The sequence below is a fragment of the Acomys russatus genome, chromosome 11, assembly GCF_903995435.1.
Source record: "Acomys russatus chromosome 11, mAcoRus1.1, whole genome shotgun sequence".
NCBI classification, from domain to species: domain Eukaryota; kingdom Metazoa; phylum Chordata; class Mammalia; order Rodentia; family Muridae; genus Acomys; species Acomys russatus.
In genome coordinates, this window is record NC_067147.1 from 40,785,559 (window position 1) to 40,799,836 (window position 14,278).

Consider the following 14,278-nt stretch of genomic DNA (forward strand, 5'->3'; position numbering starts at 1 on the left):
AGGGCCTTTGTCAGCTAACAAAAGTAATTGTTAATTGTAAGGTAAATTTTTACTTAGTAAAGCTGCAAACCAGGAAATATCTTTTAAAACACAGCTCTATAAATGCTGCTGTACATTCAGTGCAGTGTGGAGAACATATTCATTAAACCACAACAAAAACAAATGCACACATAAAATCCAAGTCTAGTTTCTAGGATGACACAAAAACAGCCTAATACTTAATAGTTACTGATAAAGAATGCTGGGATAGGAAGAGTTAGTCATGTTTAAGCAACAGCAGACACCCAAGAGCAAGGCTGCTTACTACTTCCTAGGTTTGTCTGTGTGAAAGCGCTTAAAAGTAGAGCGCTGTGCACATTTAAGAAAATTGCTTTCTGCCGATATGTAATTACTAGGCCTAGAATTTTCATTAGGGTAACAATACGACAGTGCTCTCTTGGGGGCTTTGTTAACGTTTTTGTGACAGGTTCTCTTGTAGCCCACACTGCTCTCAGTCGTGGTTTGTGGTTGAGAATTCTGATCCTCCTGGCTCTACCTCCTGAGTGCTGTCTTTTTTAAAAATTACATTTATTTAGTGGTGTGTGTGTGTGTGTGTGTGTGTGTGTGTGAGAGAGAGAGAGAGAGAGAGAGAGAGAGAGAGAGAGAGAGTGCATGTGTGCATGCATATGTGTACCACTAAATACATGTGGAGGTCAGAGGGCAACCCGTGGGAGTTTGTACTGCCTTTCTACCACACAGGTTCCAGGAATTGATCTCAGGTCATCAGGCTTGGCAGCAGATTCCTTTACCCACTGAGCTATCTCACTGGCTCCATTGTTTTTTTAAGACAAGAATTTCTCTATGTAGCTCAGCCTTTCAGCCTTCCTGCCTCAGCGTTTTGAGTACAGAGATTACAAACAGAATTTCCCAGCATAAGCAAGTTCTTCGGGAGATACCTTTGCTTGGCCAAAAGGCAAGTCCAGTGCAGAGGAACCAGCTCTGTGGAGCTGTGCACTGAACACCTTGTAAACATTTTGCTGCAAACGAGACACACTTTGTGCACCATTACAATGCCTGTCCCTCATACTACATGGATCATCTGTACTTTCCTGTTATTTCTAGTCTATTTGTAATGCAAACAGCATTAGTAATTTCTATTAGTCTAAATAGGCGTGGGGATAAGGTATGGAGAAGTATCAAAGGTCTAGAAACAATATGACTCATTCTCTTAAAGAGCGTCTAGTCTGAAGGAAGAAAAACAGTAGTTAAAGATAAATCCAGACAACAGACTCAGTGAAAAGTATATGTTGAGGCAGAACCCAGTGGCACACACCTGTGATCCCAGCCCTTGGAAGGCTGAGGAAGAGGGACTGTGATTTGAGACCAGCCTGGGTTACACAGCAAGATCCTGGGTTTTACAAAGTTTGTTTGTCTAAAGATTGAAAAGAAAAAAAGTGTGTTGGAATAGAGAGGCAAAGCCAAGACCACACACAGAAGGATTAGTGAGGGTCTCCTGACTAGATTCCTCCCTGATGGCCAGAGGCTGACGCAGTGAAAGGACTTTGAGAAAATAGGGCAAAGACCAGTAGGTCATTCTCTCCTTGCTTTCATGAAACTGATGAAAGCCAACAAGCAGGAAAGAAAGATTTCATTGATGTTCAAGAAAGAGAGATTTGCCACATAATACAGCGCATGTGTTTTTGGACACAGAGGAGAACCAACATGAGAGGGCTGCTGTGAGAGATTAGTGTAAACAATACTGAAGCCAGAGCCCAGTCACCACTGAAGCTGAAACACAGCAAGCAACTGGGCTCAGAAAATCCCGGGGCAGTCCAAAGGCTAATGGAAGGAATCTCAGATTAGAAAGGCATTTGCCTGTAGGAGTAGTTCTGTGGTATACCATCTACCTAGAGTATACAAAGCCCTGGGTTTTGAGCCCCAGCATCAGACACAGAGACAGAGAGACAGAGTGAGAAAGAGAGACACAGAGAGAGACAGCGCAAGAGACAGACACACACACACAGAGCACGCACACACGCATGCGCACACACACACCCAGAAAGAGAGAGAGAGAGAGAGAGAGAGAGAGAGAGAGAGAGAGAGAGAGAGAGAGAGAGAAATAAACAGAAAGAGACAGAGAGAGAGAGAAAAGGAGGCACAAGATAGAGACAGAGACTGAGACAGGGAGAGACAGACAGACAGACACACATACACCCCCCCCCCCCGACACACACACAGAACGTGTAGTCAGGAGAGGTGGGTTGGTGGTGACAGTGACAGGGGTGGAATCTGTATGAAGCACTGAGTTATTATAGGACAGGGCCTCTTAACCTTCCTAGTGCTGCGACCCTTTAATACACGTCCTGATGTTGGGGTGATCCCCAACCATACAATTATTTTGTTGCTACCTCATGGCTGTAATTTTGCTACTGTTATGAATTGTAATGTGAATATCTGATGTGCAGGGTAGCTAAGATGTGACCCCTGTGAAAGGGTTGTGACCCACAGGTTGAGAACCACGGATATAGGGTATCATAAATGCAAAACTTCTGTCAATTCTCATAAACTAAAAATTTACCTTTTTAAATTAGAAAAGTCAGGAGGAAAGGGGCCCCACTTATGTTCTTCAACCTATATTTAATCAGGTCTTTGTATCACAGGTAGTTAAGACCTTTGAAAAGGAGTCAAGTTCCCTAATCCAACTGTCACAATGTGTTTGCAAGGTTGGGTGGAAAGTGCCCAAGATGTAGCTCAGAATGGAGTATGGCCCTGAGGCTCTGCTGAGAATGAGGGGCAGTGAGGTTCCAATGGAGGGCTGTGAGCCAAGCCGTCTGTGCCCAGACAGCTTGTCAAGGTGACTTGCTCTGCGTGAGCTCTGGGAATTCTCTAGGATGCACAGGTAGAGCCACACTGACATTCATCTGTCTATTCAGAATACAACACTCCTGGACTGGAGAGCTGGCCCGGTGGTTACATGTACTTGTTGCTCTTGTGGAAGAGCCAGGTTCCACTCCTGGTGCTCCACTTCCCAGGGGCTCCAGTGCTCTCTGCTGACCTCTGAGGGTACCAGGCATTCATGTGGCACACATACATACAGGCAGGTTGTTCCCCTGAAGCGAATGTGGGACACTCTAGGACATTTTAAAGGCATTCTGTAGACAGTCACAGACAGTCATGAAAACATGCCCGCCGTGCATCATTAGTTTTTGTTTTTGTTTTTGTTTTTGTTTTGTTTTTCGAGACAGGGTCTCTCTGTGTAGCCTTGGCCATCCTGGACTCACTTTGTAGACCAGGCTGGCCTCGAACTCACAGCGATTCGCCTGCCTCTGCCTCCCGAGTGCTGGGATTAAAGGCGTGCGCCACCACGCCCGGCTGAGCATCATTAGTTTTTATTCCCTAGCAAAGGGGAAAGGCTGGTTTAAAAAACAAAACCAAAAATCTCTTTCTGGACCATTTCTTTTCAAAACTTCATTTGTAAAAGCTATCTCAATTAATTCCAAAGCAAGCTTAAATAATAGTGTGTTTGTGTGACTATATTGTGCTCATAAATGTTAGCTCTGAGTGAATACCTTTTAAAACATTTATTATTGTTATGGTGATGATGATGATGATGATGATGATGATGGTGCATGTGTGCTACCACATGGTGCGGAGGTCAGAGAAAAACCTGTGGGAGTCTGTTCTCTCCTTAAACAATACAGGTCTTGGGAATGGAACTCAGGGCAGACGCTGGGCAGCATGTGTCTTTACCCATGGCACCATCTTGCTGGCCTAGTCAATGTATATTGTTGCTGCTCATTGAAAAGGAAACATGTGTGGAAACCTGTGTTGTAAGTTATAGATGTACGAAAGAGCTGGTGTTTCATAGAATTGTAGTTATCATTGGCCACACGGTGTCAGTGGGAAGAGAGGCAACCTTCCAGGATGCGATGGTTGACAACTATTTCATAGTCTGCTTATTCTCCTGACTTCTGGAAGTGCAATCCCCATGCTTTTTAGGTTCCCTACACTGACCTTGATTGTAAATACTTTGCTTGTTGTCAAATAGAATGTCAGAGGGAGTATCTGTAAGTGTAGATATTCTTGATTTCCTAGACAAATACTGTAGATTCTAAATGAACCTGAGAGTATCATTAAAAGGAAATTGTGAAGTTAAGACAAAATTTTAATTCACAGCCTATAAAATTCATTTTCTCATTACTAAATTATTCCTAACATGAAAGTGATTGAATTATCTTAATGATTTGAGGGGGGGGGGAGCTAGATTGTCTGGGCAGCTTGGCCGATGTGCTTATCACCCAGATTGGTGAGACGCTGCAGCTGGGTCCCTGGCGTCCTCAGGCACAGCTGGCCGTGGCAAGATTGCTCTTTCATCTCTCTCAAACTGAGTGGTGGGGGTATGTTTAATGTGTAATGAAAATTTGTTGATAAAGTGATCCCATTTCTTCATGCCATGTACTTTTTATGACCGGATACATTGAGTGATCTACCTTTTCTCTTTGCCTGTATGGTTTTAAAAATATTCAAGAGTGCACGTAGTTACTGTTAAGAGCTAAGATTGCAGTGTACCAGGTCAAACATTTGTCAGTGGCTGCCAGGTCTCTGTGATACAGTTGGAGAAGGGATGGAAAGGAGAGAAGAGATAAGGAAAAAGAGGAGATGTGGGGGGAAAAGAGTGAGAGAGAGAGAGAGGAGAAAGAGAGCAAGAGCGAGAGCAATGTCTCTTGAGCAGGTTTTCTGCAGCTGTTGTGTGTATTAATCCAGGGAGCAGATCTCCCAACACTAAATATAGCAAGCAGATCCTTTTACAGGATAAAAAAAAAAAAAGTTTTAAATGAAAGCCTTCAACCATGGAGTCACATTATTTTAGACTCGATTTCCTTTAAGAAGGAATAGGAACCACACACACACTCTATATAAACAACTTTAGCATAATCGACAAGTTTGTAAAAAAGTGTCAGTAAGAATTGTCACAGCTCCCCCTGTTAAAGTATTTTTCCTTAGACCTCTGGTAGGATACCACCTCTGTGAGTCTCACTCCCTATTCAAGAAGCTTTGGAATAGAAAGCCTTATTCTCCATGTAATTGTGTGTCTCATGGTACATAATTAGAAACTTATCCTACGTTTCACTCTAAGGAACGGTAATTAGTTGCCTGAAATACCCCTTTCCCCATTGTCAGTAGCCTACTATCAGAACACACATAGCAAACTTAAATCTGGATATTACCTTTCTCTTTTTAGGTGACCCAGATGAGGATGTCCAACTCAGGCACACTTCTGTGATGACAATTATCCAAGGAGTAGTTTTAGATGAAAACACGGGAGAAAGGGAAAATTCTTCACTCCCTTGGAGAGAGAGAGCAGCCGTCCATAGAGAGTGAGGAGTTAACCTTAGGTTCGGTGAAGATGGCTGTTAGAAGCTGGGCAACCTGTCACCACCGCAGCCAGAGCATTTGTCAGCTCACGGGTCCCGAGTTATTTTGAGCTGTATAAACCATGTGCCTGTGAAACATTCCACCTGATTGGACAGGAGAAAACTGAGCAAAGGGATTCCATTGCGGGACAGCACCTACAGGAGCTGGGGTCTGTGATAGTTTTCTACCCACAGAATTCCATTTACAGCTGGTGGAACAAGGTATTTTATTATTGATTGATATTTTGAGTTAATAGTAAATGAGCCATATCACACTCCACCAAAAACAAAGAGCAAAACGACAACGTTACTTTAAATGTATAGCAGAATTTGTCGTTTTATTGTCATTAGTTAAAAATACATATATTTGTCTTTGTGAATTCGTGTGTTGGGGTTGACAGGGACCATAGTGTGCAATTGGTGATCAAGGTACAGCTTTCAGGAGTTGGTTCTCTTCTTCCAAAATGTGGGGCATGGGGATCAAATTCAGATCATCAGCAAGCATCTTTAGCCTCTGAGCCATCTCATTGGCCCAATATCTTCAATTTTAATGAACGGAGACTTACTCTCATTTAATTACTAAGATACTGAGGAAATCTGTCGATGAAAAGGAAATACAAAGCTGAAGTTCACAGTTCAAAGTCAAGAGCCTTTTAAAACTCTGTACACGGGGAGCTAATTCCAAATCACAAAGTAAAAGAGAACTCTGTTAGCTTGAGGATAAATACAGGAGCAAATACATTTGAAGGGCCTTCTTCAAAAGGTATGCCTTTAATCCCAGCACTCAGAAGGCAGAGGCAGGTGGATTGCTGTGAATTCCAGGACAGCCTGGTCTACAAAGTGAGGCCAGGACAGCCAAGGCTACACAGAGAAACCCTGTCTCAAAAAACCAAAAATAAATAAATAAAGTATCAAAAGCCATTTGTGGGTGGTGTACACCTTTAATCCCAGCACTTGGGAGGCAGAGGCAGGTGGATTTCTGTGAGTTTGAGGCCAGTCTTGTCTACAGAGTGAGTTCCAGGACACCCAGGGCTGTTACACAGAGAAACCCTGTTTTGAAAAACAAAACAAAAACAAAAAACAAAAACAAAACAAAACAAAAAAAAACACACAAAAAAAAAAAAATAAAAAAAAAATAAAATAAAATAAAGGAAGAAAAAGAAAAGAAAAGAAAAACCTTAAAAAAAAAAATCTAGGTACCTTAGGTATCAAAGTATTATTCAGCAATTATGAGGTGTTTTGCTTATAAGATCTCAAACTCTTATTCTAAATATTAGCCTTGCTTATCAGTAATAATTAAGCAAATACCTCCTCCTAGGTTTTACCAGAGTTTACTGGCACTGAGAAGAATTCTTTTTTTTTTTTTTTAACTGAGACAGGGTTTCTCTGTGTATCGTTGGCTGTTCTAGACTCACTTTGTAGACCAGGCTGACCTCAAACTCACAGCGATCTACCTGCCTCTGCTTCCCAAATGCTAGAATTAAAGGCGTGTGCTACCACGCCCGGCGAAAAGAATTCTTAAAGCTTCTAAAAAGTAGCATGGTCCTAGATTGACTTCCTAGTGACAAGCAAACACAAGGTGACACAGCTTAAGCCTTCCCCATAGAGCAGTGCAGCCCAGCTCCGTTTGTACTACTGCGATTAGAGCCCAATCCTCACTTGTCCTCACTGTTCCCTTAATTCAGATATGTGCTAGAGACATAGCTTAGTCACCCTGGGATGGGCCGCAGGGACGCCAAGGAATCCAGGAATCTACGACAGAGTCATCTTTACTTGGAGGAGAGACCTGAATTTCCGTCTTAGGAGATTCGTACATTTGATTTGCTGCTACTCTCTATGTGGTCTAATGTCTAAAATGTCTGTACCAAAGTTCATAGTTTTGTGTTGAGGCTCCCTCTATAGTAACAAATTTAAAAACCAACAACATAAATTCGTCTTCCAGATCTTTGTAATAAAAGTGATTTTCACCCCCAGAGACAAGTTCTTGACCATTCCAAATAGGAGCTAGGTGGTAGAGCCTAGACTGCTGTGTAACCCTGTGTGGTATAATTGAGAAATATAACACAATTCTTAAGAAGCTTCTTTTTCATCCTAAAAGAAAAAAAAAATTACCCGGGAAAACTAAATTAAAAAAAAAAAAAACTGAAAAATTATCAATTCAAAGCACATTTAGTTATAAGAGCTTTTAACAGTTCTCACATGAGTTGGGAAAGGGACGTTGCCATTACCTGTATCAGGAGAAGCGCCGTCCCTGTATCAATCAAGCAGGACCGAGGAAAGGCCGGCTCTCACTGCCCAGCTCTTGTGAGCCACAGAAGAAGTAGCATGGAGGAAATGGGATACGGCCCAGCCCGAGTAACAAGGGTATTTACAGGGTTCCGTTGCAGATCCAGGGACAGTCAGTCAGAACACCCTGCTCCCTCTGACCGACTTTAATAACCCAGTCGCCTATGTGGTGTCCTCAGCCTGCGAGGTGGTGGGGGTGGATTAATAACTCAGAAGACTAAGGGCATGCGCCACCTCCCAGACGAGATGAGAGAACTTGGAGAGAAAAGCCTAAAGGACGTCAACCAAAACTGAGTGTGGATGACAACACCATAAGGGAACCTGTTGCTTCTTACGCTAACTAAAAAATAAGTTAAAAAAAAAACAAGCAGGAGGCAGAGGCAGGTGGATCGCTGTGAGTTTGAGGTTAGCCTGGTCTACAAAGCAAGTCCAGGACAGCCAAGGCTACACAGAGGAACCCTGTCTTGAAAACAAAAACAAAACCCAACAACAACGAGGAAATTCTGGAAAACATAGTTTAAGGACTGCATAAGACATAGGAAATACCTTGCTCATAAGGGAAATGTAAATCAAAACTACACTGAGATTCTATCTTACACCCATCAGAATGGCTAAGATCAAAAACTCAAGCGACACCACATACTGGCGAGGATGTAGGGAGAGAGGAACACTCCTTCATTGCGGGTAGGAATGCAAACTAGTACAGCCACTTTGGAAATCTATCTGGCGCTATCTCAAAAAACTGGGAATAGGGCTTCCTCAAGACCCAGCTATCCCACTCCTTGGAATATACCCAGAAGATGCTCCAGCACACAACAAGAACATTTGTTCAACCATGTTCATAGCAGCCTTATTCATAATAGCCAGAACATGGAAACAGCCTAAGTGTCCATCAGTAGAAGAGTGGATAAAGAAACTGTGGTACATTTACACTATGGAATACTACTCAGCTATTAAAAACAAGGAATTCCCGAAATTTGTGGACAAATGGATTGAACTAGAAATGATCATGATGAGTGAGCTAACCCAGAAGCAGGAAGAGTCAAATGGTATATACTCACTTATATCTGCATACTAGCCCAAGGGGCATGTCCCATGAAAGTCTTCACTTATCAGGAAAGTGGGACAGAGGGGAGGACATCCTATTGGGATTCTAGGTAAGAGAAGCATGGGAGAATGGAGAAATAGAAGGATCCAGAGGGTCCTAGAAACCTATAAGTAGAACATTATGACGAGCGGATCTGGGCCCAGGGGTCCCGCTCAAACTATGGCACCAGCCAAGGACACTACGTGCAGTAAATTTCGAACCCCTACTTAGATCTAGACAATGGCAGGACATTCTCTACAGTTGAGTGGAGAGTAGGGTATGACTTTTACATGAACTCTGGTGCCCCATATTTGGGTCCCTGGATAGGGAGGCCTGGCGGTACTCAGGGGAAGGATAGAAGGGTACCAAGAAGAGACTTGATACCCTATGAACATATACAGGGGGAAGAGGTCCCCCTCACTCACAGTCATAGGGGAGGGGAGTAAGGGGGAAAATGGAAGGCAGAGAGGAATGGGAGGATACAAGGGATGGGATAACAATTGAGATGTAATAAGAATAAATAAATAAAATATATTGTAAAAAGACATAGGACATAGAAAGGCTTTTATTTGGTACAAAACAGAGGCTATGGTAATGCATTTAGTTAAGTAAATGTGGAGAAACGATCAATTACTATTACTAAATACTTTGAGTTTGGGTCCCTAGTTTTAGGGTAAAGCATTACAGTGTAATTTTTTAGCAACACACAACAGGGCTTATCTTACTATGTTCCTGGCATAAATATTGAAACTCTAATATATTCCCAAACATACCACAGTTTATATTGTATAGAAAGCATTACTTCCAAGGGAAAAAAAAATCTGTTTCCAGAACTTTAAAAGATTTGTTGTTATTTTGTTTTTTGAGACAGGGTTTCTTTGTATAGCCCTGGCTGTCCCGGAACCCACTCGCTAAATCAGGCTAGCTTTAAACTCAGAGATTCACCTGCCTCTGCCTCCTGAGTGCTGGGATTAAAGGTGAGTGCTACTGCTGCCCCTCCAAAAGATTTATTTATAATTATGTCTGAGTGTGTGTGTGTGTTTGCACGCACGCGCATGCATGCATGAGAGAGAGAGAGAGAGAGAGAGAGAGAGAGAGAGAGAGAGAGAGAGAATGCCATGTATGTGAGCCAGAAGAGGGTTTCAAGTGCCAAAGAGCTAGAGTTACAGGCAGTAACTGTGAGTCACCCAACATAGGTGCAGGAAAACAAAACTATCTGGGTCCTGGGAATGGAACCCAGCTCCTCTTCGAGAACAGTGAGCATTCTCAACATCTGAGCCGTCTCTTTAGTCCCTGCTCCCAGAACATTGTGTAAGTGCTTCCTGAGACTGAATGCATAGCTCAGTGGTAAAGTGTGTGTATAGTGTGCATGAGCCCCTGGGTTCAATCTGCAGCACATGTGCACATGTGTATATGCACGCACACGCACACACACACACGCACACGCACACGCACACACACACACACACACACAGGCATATGACCAGATAAGCATCGTGTTCATTAGACACAGTACTATGCACAGCGAATACACACAATGAAAAGCAATTAAGTATCTATTTGGGGGTTGATCTCAGTTATTCACAGGGAATAAAGCACAAAGCCAGCTGGTTGATTCTAGGATGGGTATATTCTGATTTTCACATTTCTGAACTCGGCATGTGGCCCTACAATTGGCCAAACTTTATAGTTAAAAAAAGTGAAGCGTGTATGCTGGAGAGATGGATCAGCAATTAAGAGTACTTGGTGCTCTTGCGGAGGACCTATGTTCAATTCCTAGTGCCATATGGTGGTTCAGAACCATCTGCCACTCCCATTCCAGAGGATGTGCTATCATCTTTTGGCCTCCACTAGTACCAGACCAGCAAATAGTGCCAAGACACACATGCAGGCAAAGCACCCACACACATAAAATAAGATAAATTAATTCCAGCACTTGGGTGGCAGAGGCAGGCAGATCTCTGTGAGTTTGAGGCCACCTTGGTCTACAGAGTGAGTTCCAGGACAGCTAGAGCCTAGAGCTGTTACACAGAGAAAACCTGTCTCGGAAAAACATCATCATCATCATCATCATCATCATCATAAATGAAAACAACAAGCACCAAGAGTGGTGGAGTTCAAATCAGCACTCCATATTAGGGTAGCTCTCATCCCTCGTGAGAAGCCTCTTGTTGCAGTAGATGGCAATTAACATAGAGACCCCCAGATGGCCTATAGGATACAGCATGTCTGTAATCTCAGCACTCTGGGAGGCAGAGGCAGGTGGATCTCTATGAGTTCGAGGCCAGCCTGGTCTACAAAGTGAGTCTAGGACAGCCAAGACTACACAGAGAAACCCTGACTTGAAAAAACAAACAAACAAACAAACAAACAAACAAACAAAATGAAAAGTATTCTGTCACTAACACTGACACTGAGCTACAAAAATCCAAAATAATTAGTATCAAGTATATACTCTCAAAGATATTAGTTTGCCATTTTGGTAAAAACAAACAACAACAACAACAACAAAAAACCATGTTAGCATTCCTGTGCTGATGCACTAGAAATTTGGCTAGGAGCTTCGTGTTGGTTGTACTTTACTTAATGCATTCTCTTAACATGTAAGAATCTGGGGTCTCCAAAGAAGTTAAAAGCACGTTCAAGATCACACAAGTAAATGTTTGAGCCAAAATCAAACCTATGCTCACAACTATTGCAAAAAACTAAATGTTCCCTCTTTCAACACTTTTGTTAAAAGACCAAGGGTAAAATAAATAAGAAACAGGGTTTTTCTGTGTGTAGCCTTGGCTGTCCTAGACTTGCTTTGTAGATCACGCTGGCCTCAAACTCACAGAGATCTGCCTGCCTCTGCCTCCCTGAGTGCTGGGATCATAGGAGTGCACCACCACACCTGGCTGCCACTTGTAGTAATATCCTAAAGAGAGTCTGTGTAAAACTCTAAGTTGCTTAGGTTCTGATTGACACTTGCTCTGGAATCCTTCAGTATGATTAGACAAACCAAATGAAGGGGAAATTTAGGAGGTGGGGAAAAGAGATGCTTTCCAATACTCCCGAGCGCCAGATTGGCATGCTTCGCAGACAAGCAGGGGAACAGGGCACTGACAGGCAGGCAGGAGGCTTTCCAGGGCCTTTTTTTTTGGTTTCTATTCATTACAGCAATTTGCTAAAACAATTTAAGAGCATTGTTCATTTGAAACGAAGCTTATAGGCTTTAAATGTTATTTCTGAACACATCCACACAAGTCAATAATTTTCTATTTTTGCAAGATAGGGCTAGGAAAATGGATTTGAGTTCTCACTGTAGAATGTTAGCATGGAATGTGCCAGTATGTCAGGCTCTGGCAAACCCACTCACAGTCTATTTTGGGGCTACAAGGTCATCTCAGAATCAAAGTTCAGTGCTCTTCTTCATGATATGAGTAATCACAGCAACACTAACAATGGGAGGGGGAGTGGGAACCAATGGTTCTTTTTCTTTTTGAGACAGGGTTTCTCAATGTAGCCCTGGCTGTCCTGGCCTCGAAATCACTGAGATCCACCCGACTGCCTCTCAAGTGCTGGGATTACATGCGTGGACCACTGCCACCCCTACAGGAGCCAAGGTTTCTAAACTCTGAGAATTACTTTCCTTTCATTTCCAGTAATCTCATGGCTTAATGTTATCTGCATATGCTAGGAATGAATGTTATCTACATATACTGCGGCAGTTAAAGAAATGTGGCTTTCCTAAAGTAACCCAACCAGTGGGATGTACAGCTTATGCCTTCCAGCTTAGAATGTATTCTCTTTTCCTTGGCTTCCACTGTCTAGTCACAAAGGGTAATTATTCAGGTTAGTATAGAGAGTCAAAAATAAGACAAAAAAAAACTTTTATGTTTTCATGGGCAAAGAAGTTGCCCTATGGACTTGGTGTTTATTTTACAGAAACAGGAAGAGAACAGAAAAAAATAGCATAACACACACACACCTTAATAAAATTAATTGAAGCTCGGCAGTATGGTGGCACACGTCTTTAATCCCAGCACTAAGGAGGCAGAGGCAGGAGGATCGCTGTGAGTTCAAAGCCAGCATGGTCCACAAAGTGAGTTCCAGGATATCCAGGCCTGTTACAAGAGAAACCCTGTCTCAAAAAAAAACCATAAATAAATAAATACACTGAAATAGTAAAGAATCAGATGTGTTTCTAAGAAAATATCATCTTATTATATGGATTTATTATGAAATTAGTAAATGTGTCAAATGGGATGTTTGTTGCTAAAAAGGGAAGAACGTAAAGACAAGAGGTGGAGAATAAAGGCTATGAAAAATGCCAAGGGAGTCTGTATTTTATATCCTTATCTAACCAGTGGTTCTTAACCTTCCTGATGCTCGGACCCTTTAATACTAATAACACTTTAATAATAATAGTTCCTCATGTTCCGATGGCCCCAACCATAAATTCATTTTCACGGCTACTTCATAACTGTGATTTTGCTACTGTTATGAGTTGTAATGTAAACATCTGATGTGCAGGGTGTCTGGCATGTGACCCCTGTGAAAAGGTTGTTCTGTCCCCGAAGGAGTCTCGGCCCACAGGATGAGAACCACTGATGGAAGCTCACATCTTTACCTGCATCTGGGTCTATCCATTTGGTGTTTTCTGGACATGGTAAACTCCCTGTCAAGTACCTGAATGGAGGAAGACCTAAAAAAAAAAAACTGCTTTGTTCTGCTTGTTCATCTCCAAGCTGCTCTTCGTTCCAAGTCAAGGATGGGCTATTTAAAGCCTAGTCTAAACAAAGTCTCCTGCTTCAAGGTAATCACTATATGTGCTCGTGTGGAGCTCCTTCGTCTTCTAGTGTAGGCAGTAAACTTCAGTTCATGATGTGGGTCACTAACAGTGCCACTAGTGTCACTAACAGGGACATGTAAATAGACGATGGTGCAGAGTGCTTTAAACACAGAAACAGCACAGCGTACAGTGAATGGGAGATAAATCTATTTGTTACCCACCTGACACTATTGTATAGTTCTAATAAAGAGTAAAGAGAAAAAACAGTTATTGAAATAACCACACTATGTCCCACATGTGTGTGAAATTGTTATGCGTCGAAAGGCCTTGGTATTATTAGAAATGTGCTCATCCTGGTCCTGTGACAATAGGTCTCACCAACCATTCTTCTGCACAAATTCTGTCTTCAATGAAAACTCCAGCAGCATTCCCTTCTTTACTTATTCCTTTGCTTGCTGTTTCTTTTACTTACAACATAATTACACAACTTGTGGGGGCCTGTTGCTTTGAATTCCTCTTCCGTCTGCCTCCAGCTCCTAAACACATGTGCTACCTTTCCCTGCTCTTCTTACATTGCAGCAGCAAACTTTCATTTATATATCTAGGCAAATTCCTTGAAAATCAGACCCATGGGTGGGCGTGGTGGTACACACCTTTGATCCCAGGTCTTGGGAGGCAGAGGCAGGCAGATCTCTGTGAGTTTCAGGCCAGCCTGGTCTACAAAGTGAGTCCAGGACA